The sequence below is a fragment of the Syngnathus acus genome, chromosome 11 (assembly GCF_901709675.1).
Source record: "Syngnathus acus chromosome 11, fSynAcu1.2, whole genome shotgun sequence".
Classification (NCBI taxonomy): Eukaryota; Metazoa; Chordata; class Actinopteri; order Syngnathiformes; family Syngnathidae; genus Syngnathus; species Syngnathus acus.
In genome coordinates, this window is record NC_051096.1 from 6,507,086 (window position 1) to 6,529,051 (window position 21,966).

The 21,966-nt window shown below is 45.6% G+C and overlaps 2 long non-coding RNA genes across 7 annotated transcripts; one reads left to right on the forward strand and one right to left on the reverse strand.

The window, feature by feature from the left end:
* The first annotated feature begins 1,019 nt into the window (after positions 1-1,019).
* Positions 1,020-19,584, forward strand: LOC119130580. Of its 2 annotated transcripts, XR_005099472.1 has the most exons (14): positions 1,020-1,298; positions 1,664-1,698; positions 5,239-5,407; positions 6,820-7,035; positions 8,853-8,927; positions 9,214-9,345; positions 10,015-10,131; positions 10,231-10,374; positions 12,444-12,572; positions 14,022-14,113; positions 14,242-14,483; positions 14,535-15,291; positions 18,793-18,846; positions 18,895-19,584. It is a non-coding gene; the product is annotated as an uncharacterized LOC119130580 (long non-coding RNA). The 2 variants fall into 2 exon arrangements; XR_005099473.1 differs by lacking the exons at positions 14,022-14,113; positions 14,242-14,483 and having other exon boundaries at positions 15,082-15,291.
* Positions 3,964-17,186, reverse strand: LOC119130579. Of its 5 annotated transcripts, none has more exons than XR_005099470.1 (8): positions 16,538-17,186; positions 15,167-15,286; positions 11,557-11,732; positions 9,690-10,165; positions 9,207-9,340; positions 8,832-8,921; positions 4,595-4,847; positions 3,964-4,563 (listed from the first exon to the last, which is right to left on the reverse strand). It is a non-coding gene; the product is annotated as an uncharacterized LOC119130579 (long non-coding RNA). The 5 variants fall into 5 exon arrangements; XR_005099468.1 differs by having other exon boundaries at positions 8,832-8,924; XR_005099471.1 differs by lacking the exons at positions 3,964-4,563; positions 4,595-4,847 and adding an exon at positions 8,575-8,710 and having other exon boundaries at positions 8,832-8,924.
* Positions 19,585-21,966: the final 2,382 nt, after the last annotated feature.

Below are 21,966 nucleotides of genomic sequence, written 5' to 3' on the forward strand. Positions count from 1 at the left end.
TATGGTCAAAGAGATGTGCTTTGGTTTCAGAAGATTATGTCTGGGCGCTAGGAAGAGCCTTGACTAATGATAGTCATTTATTACAGACACAATTAAAAGCGGGCTAATTTACCGCAGCCGCACCAGCTGATTTATACTCAATGACACCCGGAGGACATAGACACCAACGCACACCCGTGAAAAGAAGAGCTTTCTTTCTTCTGCTGACTATCATAAAATGTTCTATGCATTGACATTATGCCCGCTGTAGGTACCACACACGTTCAGATCCGTTCGGATCACACAGGTGATCGTGTACGATAATAGTAACGGTAAAGATTTTTGGATGACTTGTAGAAATTGGATGGATGGAGAGCTCATGTTAAACACACTCCTGCCGGACAAAGCATAACTGCGTGTGTGTGTGCTTGTCAAAGGGTGAGTCAAAAGAGAGAGAGAGAGGAAACTGAGGCAGACCTTTATGTCAGCAATTTCCCGGACCTCAGCAAGGCATTAGGTTTCTACGGCAACAAGGCCCCGCCCCCCCTGCCAGGATAGGTCATGCATGTATGCGCTGGCTCCTCCCTTTAATCCATCAGTCCTGCTCACTTGTCACAAGCTCCACCTACCTGGTGGAGTCTACCAATCCAAATCTCTCTCTCTCTCTCCATCTCGCTCCATCACTCTCTCCCTCCCTCTTGCTCGCCCACAGGTGATGCAGCACTTTAAGGGTTAAGTCGGCTGCATGCTGGATCTCTGCAGAGGTGACAGATGCTTCCTATCCCACCCAGCACCACAGGGGAACTGGATACACTCAGCATACCAATGAGCCCCCTCCAACACACACAAATGCATAAATATGCATATGCGACCACACGCACATCTACATATGTATCCAAACAAGAGGCTTTAATGCATACGCCATGTATACCTTGCTGGGCTACATGAAACCAATTCGCCATATTTACGATAAGGGTGTTCATGCACACCATTTGAACGGTTTCCCGTTTTGTACACCCAACAGATGTGCACGCTTTCCCTTCCAGCCAGAGTCGGGCAGATGTGAGCCTTTTGTCTGCACACATGACCTGCAGAAGAAGGCCATTGCACATGTACTGGCACACACACACAAATACACACACACGCATGTACACGCCAGGCGACAGCCGCTCTAAAAGTGACAGCTGTCGCTATGATGGAGCACAGGGGGAAGGGGAAGTGAAGGCTAAGCCATGGCGCAACATGGTGTCGAGGAGACCTGCTATTCATTTTCAGCTTAATATGTTCCAGCCCATTGGAAAAACATTGCAGCATATAATGTAAGCAATTTCATACGCAGCCTTCACACTCCTCGGGAAAAATGAAGAGACCAGATTTACCCAATGCTTGAGTGACTTCAAAAATAACACGCGGCCAGTGCACGGATGCATCGGCGGCGATACAATGCGCCCGTGTTAATTATTTAGTTCCATCTGTGTTTCCGTTCCGCCTCTCTGCGCATTTAATCTCCATCATCGCATCACTCCGCCGCCGAGATGATGCCATGTCGTGAACGCATATGCAAATATACATTTGGGACAAACATACACATTTAACGTAATGGTTTTACAGCCAGTATCATTTACAATATGGATGCGGTTGTGATGTTGAAATGCTTTTTCTAATATTTAAATGTCTTCTCTAGGAAAAATGGCAGTTCTTCGCAGAGGATACCAAAATGTGAGTCCCGCACTTTAAGTTACATTCAAGACTACATGTGTTGCTCCACCATTTGTGCATTTACTCACTTTATATCTAAAAAAAAAAAAAGGAAATCCGCCATCTAAACTCCCACACGTGGTGGACCCCGGCCGCTTCCCTGGTATCTTCATATGGATAAATAAATGGCGTGCTTGGCAGTGGGTAAATGAATGTGCTTTCCGCCTGCGGGCCCAGATGGCAGCTCAGTCGTTTGCTTTACCTTGTTTTGTTTAATTACTACAATCAACTCTCTATTTCTTCAATTAATCACCACCAACCTGTTCCATTAGTCCCCCCACCCTCTAGTGTGCCGAGCCTATCTATCTATACAGCAGCACGGCTGTGTCAAGTATGGAAACCTACACAATTATTTACATATTGATGCACCGTTTAAAAGATGCCCCCCATTGTCAAGCCATTAGCATTTTCAACAATTCAACTTTCTATGAACCTTATGATGAAGAAAAAAAAAAAAAAAGTCAGAGAATGATGATGAGGTGACGCAGAGGCCCATCAAGGCTGCACGGAGGTGGCTGATTGAGAATAAACAGGGCGGAAAGCACTTCATTACGTGCTTTTATTCTGTTATAATCACGAGCGACCATCACTCCTCGACGACACCGGGGCCCGGCCGTTGACACCGGGATTGATATACCGGAAGCGGCGGGCCCCTGGAACACAATAAACAACACCATTAGCCAACGTGGCCCCGACAACGCGGTAAACCGTTATTAATTATAGTCGTCCCCGAGCAGCCTACACGTTGCATTTAATTCCCTTTAATACTACGACAGCCTAGATGAATAGCAGGGATCATTTTTATGTCCAGATGATACAGATGGAATTTGTATTGGAATCCATTTGTAGAGCAAAACAGACACACGTGTTGATTCTGTTATGGTCGTCTTGCAAATTAGATACAAGGAAACAATTAATACTTTTTATTGCATCCTCTTTGCTTTTAGTGAGTCTGAACACCGTTAATCTGGTCGTCCTCACCAATCGTGTCAAAACAGACAAAAGGTCACAAAATGCAGAGCGTCAGTCGACTCTTAAGGTTTTACAGCCATCTAGCGGTCAAAGTGAAGTACCGCAGCTACTAAATGAAAGCGGTGAAGACCTTGTTTATCATTCTAATACGTCTATGTGGACTCTCTAATAGGCAAAGCTTGCATTTCGAGTTGGAATAATTTGAAATATTACAGAATTAATATTACAATTCAAACAACGCTCTGCTTGTGGGTGGGGGGCTTTTGCAGGTAGCGCCACCTAGTGACCTGTCATAATGTCATAAACTGCTTTCGTCACATAATCACAATCATAATCACAAGCCTTTAATGACGACAGTCTGACTGTCATTTCAAAACACTACATCGTCTTCAGGCGCTACTTTGTCGCCACCTCCCGGTCAGGAGGAGAATTGCTACCGGCTCTTAAATCAGTGCATTTTTTCATTCAGGCGGCCATGTCGTTGCGTTTTCCCCCCTGTAGATGGCACACTTGAATGACTAATTCTTCCAGGAAAGGATGCGCGCGCCAGTAGCATTCGGGAGCGCGCCCGCCTCAGTTTCCAGCTCGAGCAAGCCTCCTTGCCCGGGTTAGAGTTCACGGCGCGGCCGCGTCGGCGGATGATGTGGGGCCCATGTCAGAGTCTAATCTCATTTTGCAGCCACTTTTTGTACGAGTGGGCGCATGGAGAGGGCCGAGGGACGTCAGCCAATAAACAAACGGGACAGGGTAGCCAGCCACTCATTTATAACTATTAGGAACACTTAACTTTATGGCCAGGTTAAAGCCACTAGCCATTTGCTGCTGTGTTTTATTGGGAGATCTAGATACTGAATCACCGATATAAAATTTTGCAAATAACTGCTTTTATTAGTCATATTTGCATACTTTACTGTCCCTTGCATCTTCTGATGAAGTGGACACAAACATGTTCTTGTATACTGAAAGGTCAGATAAAATACGCTCATATTGATTTCAATGCTAGTCAAACAAAAAACAATTCATGTGCATTAATATTCACCAACGAAAATGATATTTTGTATATCGAGGTCAAAATAAATGCGTTGTCAGCAGTAGTGATGTTTTAGTTTTAAAGCACAATACAAATGACATATTCATTTTCTGGAGAGTTACTCGACTCTACTAAAATCCATTTAGTTTGACCTTAAACTTAAACTACATTGTGTTGTCACACTTAAACCTACACACATGCGCACACATACACACACGTTTGTCCTTGCAGTGCAAAGATTGCGCTTGAATGATAATGGCCGACAAGCAGCACTCTCTATAATTATTATGACCTATTTGGAATGACTTATTTCAGGGTTTGGCCATACGAATCAGGCGTCTACCCCATTTCCATATATTTTGGATGATAAAATCGACTTTTGGAATGTTCTGCTGAGATGTTTTGGGGGCGCACAGTTGGTTCAGAGACAACTGCCCTGATGTTTCAGACAAATGCCTTTCTTGAAAATCAGTATAGCTGTGGTTACAAATAATACGTATATTCTAAGAGTCCAATTTTTACGTCAAGGCATGTTGTACCAACATTTCTCCAGTAGTTGGCAGCAGAGGACTGAAGCTGTGCATGGAAGGCTTCAGCATAGCAGCTCTTATGTTGTCATGGTGACGTCCTATCCCCCCTTTGAGTGACCATGCTGAATTTATGAACTGTAATAATAATAATATAATAATAATAATAATAATAATGATAATAATAATACAGACAAAGAGCACAAGGCACAAAAGACTGTGCTCGTGTCATCAGTTCACAAGCCAGACTGCTCTTCCTGCTCTCCAGACACAGACCCATGAACACACACACACACACTTGCACATACACACACACACACACACACACACACACTTGCACATACACACCATGGCTGACACCAGATGGAGGTGCTGACATAGACAGTGCTGATAACTGACCCCCCTCATCATTCCTACACACACACACTGAAGATGGGCCCAACGTGCACATACACACACGTGTGTACTCACACATTCACACACCCACACCTCATGTTATCAGCGGTCATCGGTCCCAGCTCGTGTCACATTCCTGTCCCCTTATCTGGACCTCCTTGCCCTGAGCTATAATGCTCCTCCTCCTGAGAGAAACACAGACAAGGAGAGTCTGCAAGTGTTTGTGTGAGGGGGGGGGGGGGGGTGAGTGGAGATGGTTGCCTAGCGAGGGATTGTGGGAGGGGGCGTGGGTTGGAGTGGAATGTGTGGAAAGATGGTGTGGGTGCAGAGGGCAGCAGACAGGCAGCCAGCATGGGGAGAGTGACGATGGGATGGACTTGAGGAGGATGTGTGGCCTGACAACTGGGGTGAAAGTGTTTGCGATAGCATTTTGTCTCCCAAAAGTTAGCTTGATGCTAACATATTTGTCTGCATTCCCCCAGCCAGCTGCTCTCACTCATCTGGCTCTCTGCCCTCGTCCATGTTTTTGGAACTGTCTCTGAACAGCGCTTTCTCTTCTTTTGTTTTTTATTCCAGAATAAGTCGTCCGTGCTGTCCCGCAATTGGCTGGCGACTCGTCCAAGGTTTAATGTGCCATCTCCACAAGTCAGCTGGGCTCCAGCTCACCCGTGACCCTAATGAGGACAATGGATGGATGCATGGATGGAAGTTGTCCATGCATAGAACCGCTTGAACCCAAATCAAAGTACGTTTTCAAAATTGGCTTCGTTTTTCATAGGTTAGTTTCAAAAAAAGGGTCAGAATTCATAGCATAGTGACTAACCAGACATTTCAACATTGACAACTACAATTCAATGTTTTTTTGGAGGAGTAAAAAAAATATACTTGAAGCAGCCGCCCACATTCGCATTTAACTTCAATAAGTGTTCCCCTCACACTTAATAAAAATTTCCCCGTCTCTGCCAGAATTTCTGCGATTAATCTTACTGTCCTCCATGCTACCTCTTAATAACTCCCCTTTCCCTGCGAAAAGAAGAAAGCCTGCTCCCTCGCCCGTCTCGCGGTCTAATCCCCTCGCCGCCTTCAACGCCGCATGATTGGAATTTGCTTGCGTGTAATCATATGCACAGGAGAGGAGGAGGAGGTTCTCGGACAACATTTGCCTAAGGCTTCGCGGCGCCGATCGATACGTGGTCTTAAGTTTATCTGATTTTTATCAGCGGGGCCGACAGGGGGGCAGGTCGATGTGCCGCGCCCGCGTCAAGTTGACCTTTTCAGGGACGGCGGCGAGGGAGCTCCCCCCGGGGCCCCGCGCTCCCCTGTCACTCGGTGACTGGCACAAGTCTGTTGCGCTCAACGACAAAGTCTGCAGAGACGTCTATATCAGCGGCCGGCCCGGCTGACAGGGCCCGGCTGTTGTATTTAGAAACTGTCCTTTGGCCGTGACACTTTGCCGATGATCGCACCCTAATTTATGCAGGCAAATCTCCTCGGTGCAAAAATGAAAGCTAATAGAGTCATTAGCTGCTAATTCAAGCTGGGATACCTTGTATAAATTGGCTTACTTTCTAAAGCCGTCCCCAGATGACACTGACACACACATTGTACATTCATGCTCAAAAGTGTGTTTCTGTTTAATTGTGTGAGACAAACTAATGTGTGTGTTCTCTGCCCTTCATCCATCGCCATGTTGCATAAAACACATCCAATGCGCCGCAAATGTCCTACCGAGGACTGGCATGTCGGCGTGCGTCGCCATCCGAGCCCGAGAATGCGTTAGCGACGTGTTATTGTGCCACTCGATGGCTTATTATGACATGAAATGTTTATAAGCATTGATCAGCGGCCTGAAAGTGAGAGCCATTTCATATCCTCACTGGCCTCTGCTTAACGGCATGCTGATGGATGCGCAATGATCTCCGATACTACGCAACCGAGACCTGCACAGGCAAGCATATCAAAGACGTGCTCGCGCAAGCACAAATTTCAGCGCACACACACAACCTTATTTAAATGATTCTGAGACGATAGCACCAAAAAAAGTATTTTTTTTCCACAGCCGTCATTTTGATACCATACCAGATTTGTTGCCATTGATATAAACCAGAAGCCATTTTATCAGCCCATTTCTAATGTGAAATTTTCCATGTGTTTAAGATTGTCAAGCCTAAGTTGGACTGGCAGTTCTGACAAATCCTGACCGTGCCAGCGCGTGAGGGTGAAGAGTCTAAAGTGCTGCTTGTTTTCCCTGGAAAGGCTCAAGGTGCTGACAGCGCGTCCAGGAAAAGGTTCCACGCAACAGATGGAAAAGGCAAAATCCATTTTCTCACCCTCCGTGCAAGTCATGTATGGGAAGAGGATCATAGACTTACTGTAAGTCCCCATGACGATTGTAAATCTTTTTATATTATTAACGACGTGTGTGAGACAAGTTGGAAAACAACAAGAGCCTACTCTTGCGGTTCTATATTCTCCCAGTTACTCAGACAGGCACACCTCGGCGCAACCTTTAATTTAAAGACGCGAGAAATTTCATCTGCTTCCATTCGTCTTGCCGCTTCATTACCAATCAATGAGTCGCTCGTCTCGCTGTCATCGTCCGGCTGAATCGAAAATGTTAGTCCAATTAGCTGTTCATAGCTAATTCTGCGTCCAAGCTAACAGCTAAAAGAACTTTGAGAGAGAAAGTTTGAAAGGTACAATGAGTTTATTTTCCCTCCACAAGAAATGATTCAAAGCAGATATCTGGAACGGATTCGAAGCTGTCTGCCAGTCGATGCGTGATGTCACCGAGTGCAGACAAACACTCGGGACAGCAGACGAGTGGAATCCACACTCCTGCGCAGTCCCCCGTTTATTTGTTTGATTCATTTGCGCCACGGCGTGCCGTAACCTGGTTCTGTCGCGCTCCTCCTTCACGGGTTTATTTTAGCAGGGTAGTAAATGGCCCCATAATGTCACTGTAATACTGGGTCAGGCTTTTCCAAATGCAACGGTGAGAAAAGCGGCCCGGGAGGAAGGATGAGCGTGAGCGGGATGGGACGAAAACGTCCCTCGTTCATCTTCGGGGGAAGCGGTGAGGGATAAGACGCGGATGCTGGAAAAAAAAAAAAACGTGCTTACAGTTGTGACTTTGCAAGCTATTTTGGGTTTGAGTTGAGATTCCGAGACGGGCCGAGCTCAATTTGGGCCAAAACCAGTCGTCAAGCGAAACGTTTTGCTAGCAATGATGACAAAGCGTTGTCAGATGACAAGCGTTTAATTTCGGCTCGTGTCACGTCTCAGCTGTCACAATCCTTCTGAGGTCGAGGATGCAAAATGGAGACTTTCACAGTTTCTATAATCGGACGTGTGTAGACCAGAGGACAAGACGCGCTGAATATTCAACGCTCTGTCGCTTGGCTGTCAAATGGCGAGGAGAAAAGGGGAACTAGTCAAATTACCGCGCGTGCTCGATTCTGTCGTCTACGCTGACGCATCTGTCAAAGATGGGAACAGTCAGTGCGAGATAGCATTTTTTTTTTCCTCCCATCACTCCCTCTTCCTCTCATCTTGGAGGTATCTAACCACGCATCACACGTGGAGACAAAGATGCACATCTTGTTCCTTACTCCATCACATTATTTCATGATGGATGAGAAGATCTTATTTAGTGGGCAAAGCCGTGCGGGAATGAAATTCGCTTGGAGGTGATACGAGGAAAAACAGTTGTAACTCTGATGATTAATGCTTGAGGAAATGAGAGGAACGCTAACTTCCCGTGTTCCGCTGAGGCTAAAATGCTTTGGTGCCCAACATGGAGCCTTTAGCTAATTGGCCAAAGCATCTCACTGGGGTTTAATTAGAAGCAACTCACAGCCACACCCGAATCTAGAAGCTTTTTTTTTTAATTACCCCCGATTTTGTTCGGAGAAAGGCTTGCTTGGAGCGCTAATTAACAAAGTGGCTGTGATGCACAAATGTATGCGTGTGCTTTTGTCACCCATACAAAGACATGAATGTGCAGCCGCCGGGGAGATCCCGTGGTGAAACTGCTGAGACACGTTAACTAGAAAGTAGAAAAGAAAGGGCAAGCAAGAAAACTAAGTGACACACTCAAGGAATGTAACAAAGTGTGTGACAGGGAGTGATGAAGATGGAAGGGTTGGTCGCCAGCTTGCCAAGTTCACCTGGTTTCTATTCACCTACAGGTTTGACGTCACGTCCACCAATCCAATCTTCTAACCTGCCTTTCACAAGACATCATCTTCAGGCGCCCCCTACTGGTCAGTACGTTTAATGGAAACATTCCAGATGTGCTGCCCCACCCTCACATTTTTAAAGAAATCAGACTCAAATGTACTCAAAGAAAGAACATTTGTATTAAAAGTAATATTTTTTATTTTCAAACACTTTTCCTCTATTCAGCTTGCCAAAGTAGCAAACTGTGAACAAACAGTAACCCTTGACCTCCTACTAGTGTAATAGAATTATATGATTACAAACATAAGGGTGAACAGTCATTTTGGCCTTAATGCAATCAGAATAATTACATTTCTACATACATTGCAGCAAGCTGACAGTCGTCCCTCTCCTGGCTGACAGCAGTGAGCGCACCTTCAGCCATTCATCAGTGTCACCCCGTCGCCGCCGGGTACGGCCCGGAGCCCATCGCGTCTTCATTACAGTCCAAATAAATCTGAGGTGAAAAAAAAAAAAAAAAAAAATCCACAGATGATTTATTAGCTTCCGATGGCGTCATGCTGGTTAGCATGGTCCGTCGCCACTCAAGCCCGAAGAGCCGCTTCTCAGACGTGAGCGGCGGAAATGTGAGGTGACAGAGAAATGTTAGTGAGATGATACCAGTAAGAACCGGTAAGTGCTTGGGACCGATTTGTGGAGGATAGGTTTGGTACGGACAGATTAATGCAGCTCTTGTATTGGAAACAAAACGACATGCTTTCATTGACAGACTTTTCTCTTTTCCGGTTTAACGGACGAGACACCAGGACAGACTTGACGTGCATAAGTAAGATAAGCAGACTTACTGCGGTGTGATAAAGACACGTGGGGGATGAGAGTCAGTCAGAAACGGAGAGGTTGGATGCTCCCCTGGCTCTCAGCTCCATGTGGTATCAGGATGAGGGATTGCCTGCCAGCACTCAGCCCAAGCTTCTACTCAGACTGCACACAAGGATTCCCTACAGAAACCATTAGTCTGCGCATTAAATGCTATTAGAGCACACACACGCTTGGAGAAGAAAAAGAGGACTGGTTGTGAGAAGCTATCATCTCTGTGTTTGTGTATTTTTCTTTTGCTGCTCTTTCACTCATATCGTGTGTGTGCCATTGTGTTGTTTATGTGCGATCCAGGTGTAATTGGCTTGGTGACAACCCTGACAATGTGACACCTGCACTTCTCCGCTTCCTCCACCGTGCTGGCCTGGAGTCAGCTGGAGCTTCTTCAGTATCTGGAGCGACCAATCAGAGGTTCTCTTAGGATGGAGAGCACCTCGAGGTACACCTGCATGAAAATATGTTCTGCAAATTTGCTTTTTTTACTGTAACATGTATGCTAATTGCTGTTAGCAGGTCATTGGTGTTTCACATTTTATTTCAGCATTGAGCTTTGATTGCCTTGACCACATGTCTTAAGGAGTCCAACTTCACTTCCTACTGTGAGTCTCAAGTGAGCAGCGCAGAAAATAGATGGACGGGTTGGACAATTAGGCGGTGAGTTGTACAACAATTGGACTTGTTTTACCTTGCTGGGAAGTAAAGGTCAAAAGGTCAAAACTGGGAGAATAGATTTAATAAGAAGCCGTGCGGTTTGCCCTGACGGCTTGAAAAGGAAAGGTTAGGAGAGGATGAGGGATGGGGGCTGCAAAGGTGAAGGAACTTTTTGGTGGAGGGTGGGGGGGGGGTTTGCGATGGATGCTTGGGGTAAGGTAAGGGTGAGGAAACAAAGGGAAAGGCAGAGTGAGGAGAGAAGGTGTTGAGGTGGATTCGGGGGGAGGGGTATGGTGTGTGTGAGGTTGTGCTGGGGGTGTCAGTACAGATGCTCTGTGACCGAGTGTCACAACTCGGGCGAGGAAGCTGAATCCAACAATTAATCACCGGGCCCCTGTGCTTGTAATCAAACTGGCTCTAGCCATGATGTATGAGGCATGTCACAATTACCCAATCACACACACACACAGGAGCTCTCAGAGTTGATCATGCATACACATAAGTATGAGGATGAATAGACACACGGTTAGCCTCTGGGAGATCACTCTGGCTGTCTTCCAAGGCCTCGAAGCCGCAAACAAATATCGCACAAAGACGATGGGTTCGAATCTTAGTCAGCAGCACCGTGGTGGGGCGGTGATTAGACGAGTCTAGATGGAGAGGAAGAATTAAAAAGTGAATCTGCGGGAGTCAAAGTCTAATGAGGGAGACAGTGAATAATGCGAGCGGAAGACTGATGAAAAGACGGGACGAGTCCGGGAGACACGCGAGGGGTGAGGTCGCAAATTAGCCAATCACGGCGGCGATAACGAGGGAGAGATAGCGGGAAGTGATGGCTGAGGAGGAGGAAGGATGAAGGGGGGGGGGGGGGTCCGTGGGGATGGCTAGGCTGGTGAGGATGAAGCTCTTGGTCAGCGCTTTCCAGGGAAGATGGCGAGCAGGCCAGCTGACAGGATGAATAATTTAGGACGAGGTGTGGACATTGATCCCACGATGCACTTGTGCCTGACCGCAATGTGCCAAACACATTTCCTCACATGTGCAATCATGTCCTTTAGACTGCCATCATGCTTTCACTGCACATTTCTGCATCATACACGTCTTATTTGTGTATTTTCATCATTTATTATTATTATATTTTTATGCATTCGGTCCAATTAATGGCATTAGTGCGATTGTACTCACATTGTCAATGTTTCAATCCCCGCTGTGAATGTCGCCGCCTCTCAGTAGCCTGCTCCTTCCTGTTTGGTCCGCTCACTTCCTGTCGACGCAGCCTGATACTTCCTGGTTGACTCACATGTCTTTGACCCCTGCTAGTTTTGGCCGCCAAGCTAAACACAACTGCTTCCACTCCACTTCTGTAAGCAAAGAAATACATTTTTAGATCTCTGATAACAAAAAAACAGTCATAACAACCACTACTAATTTGAATATTTTTTTGTTTTGAATCGTAGCTAGTCTTGACTTCCCTCAGGCCCAACGCAAGATCATTTTTTAACGGCGAGGAACAATGTTTCTCCCGAATCTCTGCGGCTTTTCAGACACCTCTCCTCTTCATTCATCACACAGCCTGAACAAGTGACCGAAGAATGACCTCGCTCGCACACACGCGCGCACATGCACGTACACACACCCGGCAAATGCACAAATACGGCATCAACTCGCACAAAAGCGCGATTAATTCATCACAAACGACGGATACCTTGGAACACATGCTCAAACACGCATGTGGGGGTACACACACAAACACACACATATTCCCATCACATCCGTTACAGATGGCTTCGCCTCCTCCTCCATCCTAAATGAATATAAATATGTCTGCTTGACATCATTCATCTGCCAGGGAGAATTATGCACTTCCTCTTTCTGCCAGCAGAGGCAGCATTGTCCCTCCTGTGTTAGAAAAGAATCACAACACTTTGATCCAAAACACTCAGCTGGGCTCAAAGATAAAATGAACCCCCTTTTCCTGCCATCCTCATCAAATTATCGACAGAATTTCCTCTTCTTCTGAATACGTTTTATTCGCTAACCATCTCGCTGATAATATCTCCCTCTCTTGACAGGAAGTGTTCACAATAAAGTATTAGAAAGCCCATTAGCAGCACTTTCCAGCGCCGCGGAGCCAGCGGCAACCCGATATCATCGGCGAATCCCAATGAAGATGATGGCCAGATGACAAGTGAGTGAAGGAGGTGAGAAAGGGAACAGATAACACTGATGGGGACAAAATGAATCCAAAGGGAGAGTGAGAGATACTTAAGTAGATTTTTTATTTTTAGAGAAAAGCGGCACAGGCTCCAAATATTAATGATAGGACCATTTTTTGGACTTGCACCTGTTAAGAATCTACTATGACACCCACAATGACGAGAAGTTCACGTGTAGTGCTTGCTAAGTCCTTTGGGAGGCAACAGCGGTTTCACGTTGAAATAGCTGCTGGCAATGTGCACTCCATATGTCATTAAAAGCCATTAGGGAAACACTAGATTAACATTACAACTGGAGTGGTGTCTTTGAAAGTTTTTACACTATCTTTGATATCCACTTGATCAAGATTGAGGTCCAATGCACCATTTTCATGCTCATACAGGTCAGCATACCTGTCTACACAAACCACCACTAGGGGCAGTAGAGGAACATAATAGATGTCCATCTATTGGACCCGCTCTATTGTGTCTGTATGTTTTGTGACAAAAACATTGTTGGCGTCCATTCCGGCTTGTCCACATCAAATCAAAATCTAATAGTTGGGAAGGGAATTTTTCAATTCAGGTAGTCATGCAGCCTCCAGTAAAGCAGAAAGCAATATGTCTGCATAGAGGTCAGGTGGAGGTCAGTGTGGAGTGTCTGTCCTCCTCCTCTCATTCCTGTGACAAAAGAGAGCCAGTTTGGTTGCCAGGGAAACAGGCTTCTTCCATGGCCATGCAGGAACACGTGGGGACGGGTAGGGCGGCTTTGTTTCGCCGGTGATGAAACGCCCGCCGTGTGCATTTTTAATCGGACGACTCGTGCTCTCCGTTCCGAGGGCTCATCTAGTAAAGCCTGATTATGCTGGGTGACACTGATGGTTTTGCTCGTTTTATCATGGCGCCTCATTGTTACCCTTCCTGACTCATGCGAGCAGCTGAGAGCACAGATAGTCACCGCAAACAGCTCGGGCGACGAGTAAAGCAAGATGCACCTGGCCAAATAAACACTTTCCACGCACAACGCGCGCATTAGGCCAGAGCACACAATTGGGTTTTGTCCTTTGTCGTATCTGAGCGAACACTACTGTTTGGCTTAGCACGACGGGGGGGGGGTAAAAATGGCCGATCACTATGGCAACGCTGTGTGCCGTTCTGCTACAGCTGTGATGTATATGGTGACACTTTTGACCCTCCGGTGAACTCTATAACGCAAGCTAACGCAGCTAGAGCGTGGCTGCTGCTAATTTACAATGCATTGTGTTAACATAACTGTGTATATATGATAAATATATATATATTATTTCCACAGCAATTTTCACCTTGGTTCACCTGGGTTTATTTAGCCCTCATTTTGTTTCCCGCTCCCACTCGGTTATTGTCACACAACACTTCCTCAAAGTGGCACGCCATTTTCACTGGCATTTAAAGTCATGCATGTTGTCTCACATGTAGGGAAGGGTCAAATCCAAAACACATGTCAACACAGTGCAAGAGGTCCTTCCCTCCAGTGACGTTCTTCTGCCCGTGACAAAGGACGTGGAAAGGTCACCTAACTTTACGGGCCCTCCCTCACACACAAACGCTTACGTCACGGGCCACACAAAGCAACGCAACACTTGCGTGAGCTCCTTCAATCAGCACTTGTCTCCTCATGTCTGGTTTATTTTTGCAGACGTGGAGGGTGTCTTCTGCATATCTACCACTAGGAGTGCTGCAGCTTAGCAGTTGGAGAGCACTGAATGTTCCACAGCTGCTGCCGCTGCCTCACTCTGATCATTCGCAGAGGAGCTGACACTCCATAAATGCACACGTTCTTAATCATCCACATTGTTGCTTTTGATTGGGGAACAATTGATTCCACATGGTTCGAACATCTATTATATGGGACACGTAACCTGGAATACTAGAGTTAGGGTTTCAAAGTAGGGTTTAAAGCTAGGGTTAGGGTTTCAAAGTAGGGTTTAGATTGGACATAGTTGTATACTTCCTCTTTGTGTCAATGGCAGCCAAAAACACAACAGTGGTTACACACAAACACACACACTGATCCACAGCCCCTCCCTCCCCTGTCACTGCCAGTGGTCCTGCCACCAATGTTGAGCAGGTGACCTTTTCTTTCGGCTAATCCACACCAAAAAGCCCTAATTACTGCTGCCGCTCCACCAACCTCTGCTGTCCCAATAATCAATACAGCCGATTGACCGGCAGATCACCCCGTCAACACGCCGGCACCAAACATGTGGCTTAACATCATGTGTGCACATGATGGCATTTGCAAAGAAGACAAAGTTTCCTCATCTGTGTTGTTGTTGACAAACGGGCCGTGAAATGCTTATAGACACTACAGGAGCATCAACGACAACACACACAAAAAAAAAAAAAAATCAGAAACAATGTTATCAGGCAGGAGAAGGAAGTTCCATTTTTGATTGTAGCTACAACAACACAGCCATATCAGTGAGAACTTCATTTCCTCCCATGTTCTTTCACTCCTTGTCACTCTCGCTGACAGACTTTGATTGCACGAGACAAGTTAATGAAAAGCTACAGCGGAGGAAGAAGGCTGCACCTGCCAGTGAGCCAGCCGGCGTGCATACCTGCAGGCGCGTTTGGGAGCTTGTCTTCGGGTCCTCGGGTGGTATCGCAGCCATGACGAGGGACTTGCAGAGTGATGAGAAGTACAGGATACGCTTGCTTAATGTGGCAAAAGGTAAAGGCTGAGGTAAAGAAAGAAAATGACACAAACGTATTTTGAATGTATTGTCACAATACTAAAATACATATACTATGCTGATTAAAAATTGTTTGTCGTGGTAGTCTGCAAAGTTTCAATCAAGACAATATAGCTCTTTGATTTAATGTAAATTTGATGTAAACTACACTTACAGCTTTGTTTGTGAATATTTGTTTTTAGTTTTTAACATTTATTTTTAATATTCAATTATTTTTATTAATTACTTGATTTATTTATTATTGAATGTAAATCAAATCATCTCAATGAAACAACCACTGTACTGCACTACTCAGTGTCGTCGCCACGGTAACAAATAAAAGCAGCATTTTGTTCCCACCGTACTGACCCGCAATCAGCTGTGGTTAATCTACGAGCGTTGAGCTGGGTCAAAAGGAGTCAATAACTCGCATGCTGTCATTGTTATGACGCAAGGATCTTAACCTTAGAGGGCTCACATATTTTAATTCTCGCGTTCGGTAATTAGAAAACAGTCGCGGATGATAAAGTGGCCAGCTGAATTCCCTCAAGTAGCAATACGTTAGGCTATAATGCTATCTAACGACATCAATAGCAACATCACCTTGATATACTGGCTGCACTGGTGGATTTCCAAAGTGTCCTATCGGCGTTAAAGCTGCAATAAATAAAGCGTGCAGTGTCTTGTATAGAGCAAAATGGCCGTAATATATCTGCGGATGTTAACAGATTCAATAACAGTGACTTGACGATTGTCTTCTAGTCACTAACAATCAATGTACGTTGGTGATCCATAGGTGCTCATGGGTTTCAATAAAAATGTATTTTTTTTTTTTAAATCATGGCTGTAAATTGAGCTATTTTAATGTAATCAAATATTTTCGCAAATGTGCTGCAACCCCGCAGAGAGCTGCCCCAGTCAGGCCGACCCGCTGAGTGAAAGCCTGTGCTAATGTTTAGTTTTCGGGGTGAAGAAGAAGGTGAGGAGGAAGGAGGAAAGGATGAGCGGATGACAAGGTTGAAGTTGGCCGCTTCGCCCGAGAGTAGAGAGAAGTCTGAAGGGAGGGCGGGACGGGTCAGAGAGGAGCGACGGCTGAGAGGGAGGGAAGGAAGGATGAAAGGTCCAAGGGGGACGGCGTTTTCGGGGAGAGGTCCCACTCGGTCCCGTCAGTCAGCCGTCGCCGGCTGACACCTGAACCTCCGCTGACCCGGTCGTGACTGCCCCTGCGGTACAGGAGATATCATGAGGGGGGCTCACCTTTGCCCTTTCAATCGCCACCGCAGCTTGCTCCAAAGAGCTTCACCCGAATCCTTCACACCTTCATTCCTTTGCACCTCAGACTTATAAAAAAAATATTGATCATTAACTTCAATGCGGCCTTTATGTTAAATTGCAATGCAAGCTTCTTATATTTCCTTTGTGTTGAACTAACGGGACCTCAGTATTCCTCAAAAGCAGACTAATGACCGCAACACACACGTACTTGCATCCCAGGAGAGCGAGGCCTAATCCCGGGTTTACATTGTTAGGACAACAAGGATAATCCTGCTAACAGGGTGTTTATCTAGAAAGCACAACCAGTGAATCCTTAACACACGCGGTATCGACCAAAATCAGAACGCAGGCGAGACTGCGAAAAAAGAACTGCAAAAAGAAAATGAAGAGAGACAAACAGAAGTGGGAATTAATGGAAAGTGACAGAGAGACCAAGATGATAAAGGAAGGGAGATGGTGTGTGGATGAAAGAAGGTCTGAGCTGTCAAGCGTGGCATGCAGATGAGAGCGTGATGGCATCAATGCAGGACAGGACACGGGCGGGCGGCGGCGTTCCCTGCGGACCGCGCACAACACATACGCCAAAGAGCATTTAAGCCTTCATTAGCCATCAAAAACACGGAGCAGTCAAGAATGCTAATATGATAATACTCCAAGCCACGCTGGGACTTGAGAGTCACATTAGGAGGAATCTGCTCTCAGTATTCAATCGGTGCAAAGTGATCATGTGTGTGTGCGTCATATGGCATTCAAATTAAAATACACTCAAATATTTGCTAGCAGACTTAAGAGTTGTGTATCATCATCAGGCTCCACACAGAGGTCAATTGCGAACTTCAGTGGCTAGCTGCCACTTTTGTATCTAACGCAGCATGTCACAATAATGCCGCGTCTGGCGTTAACTTCCTCGCTGCTGAGCCAAGAGAAGGGTGGGTGGGGGGTGATATCGGCAGAAAGGCTCCAAGTTTAGCATTCATGTCAGAGCCTTGGGACGCTCCCTGAGCCAAATGCCAGTCTATAGATCGCAGAGGGGACTAAAGATCACATCATCGTCCACCCGGACATTGGTGACACCGGACAGCGAGGCTGGAGCGAATGATCCCTGCCAGGACGAGCTGTTATAGACAGCCGCTGTCATTACAGGGCAAACATGTGCACAATACCCCCACCGCCACATCTCCTCCACGCACACATATGGGCGGTGATGGCCATGTTATAGACAAGTGCTGTCATTAGACGAGTCTCTATGGAGTTGAAACGATAACGACCACTCGGGACGAAGGGGGGCAGGTGAGCAGGGAAGAGGTCGGCACCAGGTTTACACACAAAAGTAGTCCGATTGAGATTTTGTAAAAATCAGCTCAAATGTTACCTTCTGAGTTCACGCCCACAACGGCGCCAATGCACTTTTTTTTTGTTAAACTCCATACTAAATTTCCAATAATCCAAATCGTGTAATTATATTTTGCCTTCAATTCCAACTCTTCTAAGCCATAAAGAACAAACCAGTGTCGTGTTGTACTGTCTCTTGTTACCAAGCAGTTGCTAGGCAACCATCAGAAAACAGCCACAGTGCTCAACTAAGCCAACAAGCTACCGGAGTAATCTTTTATGTCAACCACAGAGATAACAACAATCTTTTGCTCTTTATCAGAAAGCAAGCATAGATTATTCTCAATGAGTTTAACAATATTTAAAGGAAAAAAGTGTAGTCAGCAACTCTCAATGTGTAAATAAAGGAGATTGGCTAACTTGCAGACGGAAGTGATCGTTGACACGGACGAAGCGTTTGAAAGGCTCCACTTCACATCAATTTGTCTGGATTTGCGCCCATCGCTTGTGTGAGATGCAAATCTCGACCGGTCCTTGCCTAAAGGGGACAGGCCAGTCAGTCTATCAGCGCATAGTTTCAAGACGCTTCCCACAGCGAGATGCGCTTGCTTCAGGGCGTTTACCAACGACAGGCTTTGAGTTACACCGCTGACACTTCTCACCTGTCACTAAAACATCTCTTTCAATCTCAACACAACCTGCTTTAGAATACACACCGACTTTCTGATTGGCAACTGAGTCCAAATATTAGAAACAGCTCTGATTACGCCAAAGATAATCAACAATGGAAAATTAATTCTCGCTGTCAGTGTCAATCATATCGTTTGACACCTCTTAAATAATGATCATCATGCCGGTTAGCACACAAATTGCTGCCTTTATCTCATCCCGGATTGTGTTTCCAGCTAGCACGTGAGCGCCATTATTCTTTCTGTGCATGGAGCAGACAGGTGGCTCAGGTAAGCTAAAACATCACGCCATAACATGAAGATATTTTATCTTTTCAGCCTTGGGCTTTGTATGTGGAGTAAGCCACTGTAGCACAGTTTTTTTTTCTTCCACGATATGTTAGCAATTACGACCTCGAGGCGATGTGGCAACACGTGCTACTTCAGCCGTCAGAAGAACAAAGCCTCAGGTCCTCCATATCAAAGTCTTGGCTCAGACTGCAGAGTGTTATTGACAAGAGTGCTGCTGGCGCTGCAGTTTAGACGTAGAGGCCACGGTTCAGCTGTGTGTGTTTAACAGCTTTGCAAAGTAACCACAAGCAAAATGAACCAACCGGACAATGTCGGCGGGTTGAACCAAGGAAAGATTTGACGATATTTGATGCGTTGTGATAAATCATCAATACGTGAAAGCACGACCTATTTCCGATCAGTTTTTTTTTTTTTTAAATAATTACTAGTTCTACTTTGCTTTCCATGCAAGCAGAGATGTCAAAGTCTTGCTCAAGGGCACATCAACAGCAGACCAACTCCAAATCCTTTTCACAATCTCGTGCTAACGAAATGGAAACTTTAATGCGAGGTTGTTTGGGAGGTTGTCATAGCAACAACAATGCCACCCGTTTGTTTGTTTGCATTGGTTAAACTCCGAGGTCACGCTTGAATGGCACAAGATCTACCAAGGAGGTGATGGATGTGTCCAAAACATTGGAAGTGACTCATTCATTTAGTAGGTGAAATGTTAAAAGTGGATAGTAAAAGAAATGCTGAGTAAGCAGATCCACCAAGGATGGAGATGAAGATATTCTCCTGAAATTATGTGGGGGGCAGTGACGTGCGGTGAGGTTCATCACTGGGGAGGAACTGACGTCACCAGTGGCTCAGGTAAGCTGACCTCCTGCTTCGACCGAAAATCCATCGTTGAAAATCGTTTGGATATGTAAATTGTAAAACGAATGTTCAAAAGAACGAATTTTTTCAGTGAACGAGAGTGAACGAATCACTTCCTAAAGTGATTCGGGTTTTGTTCAGTTTATATGACTTCAACCAGCAGGTGTCAGTAATGCGCATTGAAGCTGGTGCCACCAGCTTTGAACCCACAACCTCCCAGTCTCAGGGCGGACACTCTACCACTAGGCCACTGAGTTGGTAGATGCTGTCGGATAGTGGTGTAACACTTATAGTAGTTTTTAAATAACGTGTATGCATATACACGCCTAAATATTGTTATCCGATATATCTACTGCAATTTCACATTGCTGGTTTGAAATTGACTTTTAATATTATTATTTTGAATAAACATTGATGTTAAAACTTGTCTGGTGTTTTATTCCTTGTTTTTATATTCGCCAATTAAAACATAAAAATCAGACATTTGGTTAACTGCTTGACAATGTGACCTAAACCTACTTTGAAACCCTCACTCTCTTCGCCCCATCCCCTCATTGTTTTTTTTAGTAGATTTACCTGAAATGTATCTGAAATACACAAAAATACTTTGAAATGTTCACGCCAAAGTAGCAGAGCAGTAAAAACTTTGCCTGGTGTTCAGGAGACCAGGGTTCAAGACCCATGGTGTGCAACATTTATATATGAAACAGAGATACGTGAGTCTCCTGCACTCAAGGCAAAAACTTTGAGTTTTGAATCTCTGCTACTGCCCTACTTTGAAACCCTAACCTTAGCTTTAAACCCTAGTTTGTAAAGCCATTTACAGGTGTACCTAATAAGAGGCCACTTCATTAGGGAAAAATCACAGCCAAAGCTTAATTGAAAGTGGAAAGTACCACACCCGCCCTCACCCCCACTTTCTGATTGGCTGTTTGATCTGTGATGTCACACGGACACTCCATTAGGTATATTTTCAAGTGAACTTAATAACAGGCCACTTTATTAGGGAAATATCATGGTCACAGGTGTCAAGCTCTAGTCCTCAGGGCCGCGTTCCAATATGTATTCCAAGTTACCCTCGTTAGAATTAGGGTTAGAGCTAGGGTTAGAGCTGGAGCTATGGTTAGGGTTAGAGTAGGGTTAGGGTTAGAGCTAGATCTAGGGTTAGAGTTAGGGTTAGGGTTAGGGTTAGAGCTGGAGCTAGGGTTAGAATTAGGGTTAGGGTTAGAGCTAGGGTTAGACCTGGAGCTAGGGTTAGAATTAGGGTTAGGGTTAGAGCTAGGGTTAGGGTTAGAGCTGGAGCTAGGGTTAGAATTAGGGTTAGGGTTAGGGTTAGAGCTAGGGTTAGAGCTAGATCTAGGGTTAGGGTTAGGGTTAGGGTTAGAGCTAGAGCTAGAGCTAGAGCTAGAGCTAGAGCTAGAGCTAGATCTAGGGTTAGGGTTAGGGTTATCAGAAAGTGGGGGTGAGGGCGGGTGTGGCACCATCTAGTGTCCCAGTGACGTAGGTACACCTGTAAATGGCGGGTTAGAGCTAGATCTAGGGTTAGAGCTAGAGTTAGGGTTAGAGCTGGAGCTAGGGTTAGAATTAGGGTTAGGGTTAGGGTCAGAGCTAGGGTTAAACCTGGAGCTAGGGTTAGAATTAGGGTTAGGGTTAGAGCTAGGGTTAGGGTTAGAGCTGGAGCTAGGGTTAGAATTAGGGTTAGGGTTAGAGCTAGATCTAGATCTAGGGTTAGGGTTAGGGTTAGGGTTAGGGTTAGGGTTAGAGCTAGAGCTAGAGCTAGGGTTAGGGTTAGAGCTAGATCTAGGGGTTAGGGTTAGGGTTAGAGCTAGGGTTAGAGCTGGAGCTAGGGTTAGAATTAGGGTTAGGGTTAGATCTAGATCTAGATCTAGGGTTAGGGTTAGGGTTAGGGCTAGATCTAGGGTTAGGGTTAGAGTTAGGGTTAGAGCTGGAGCTAGGGTTAGGGTTAGAGCTAGATCTAGGGTTAGGGTTAGAGCTGGAGCTAGGGTTAGAATTAGGGTTAGAGCTAGGGTTAGAGCTGGAGCTATGGTTAGGGTTAGAGTAGGGTTAGGGTTAGAGCTAGATCTAGGGTTAGAGTTAGGGTTAGGGTTAGGGTTAGAGCTGGAGCTAGGGTTAGAATTAGGGTTAGGGTTAGGGTTAGAGCTAGGGTTAGACCTGGAGCTAGGGTTAGAATTAGGGTTAGGGTTAGAGCTAGGGTTAGGGTTAGAGCTGGAGCTAGGGTTA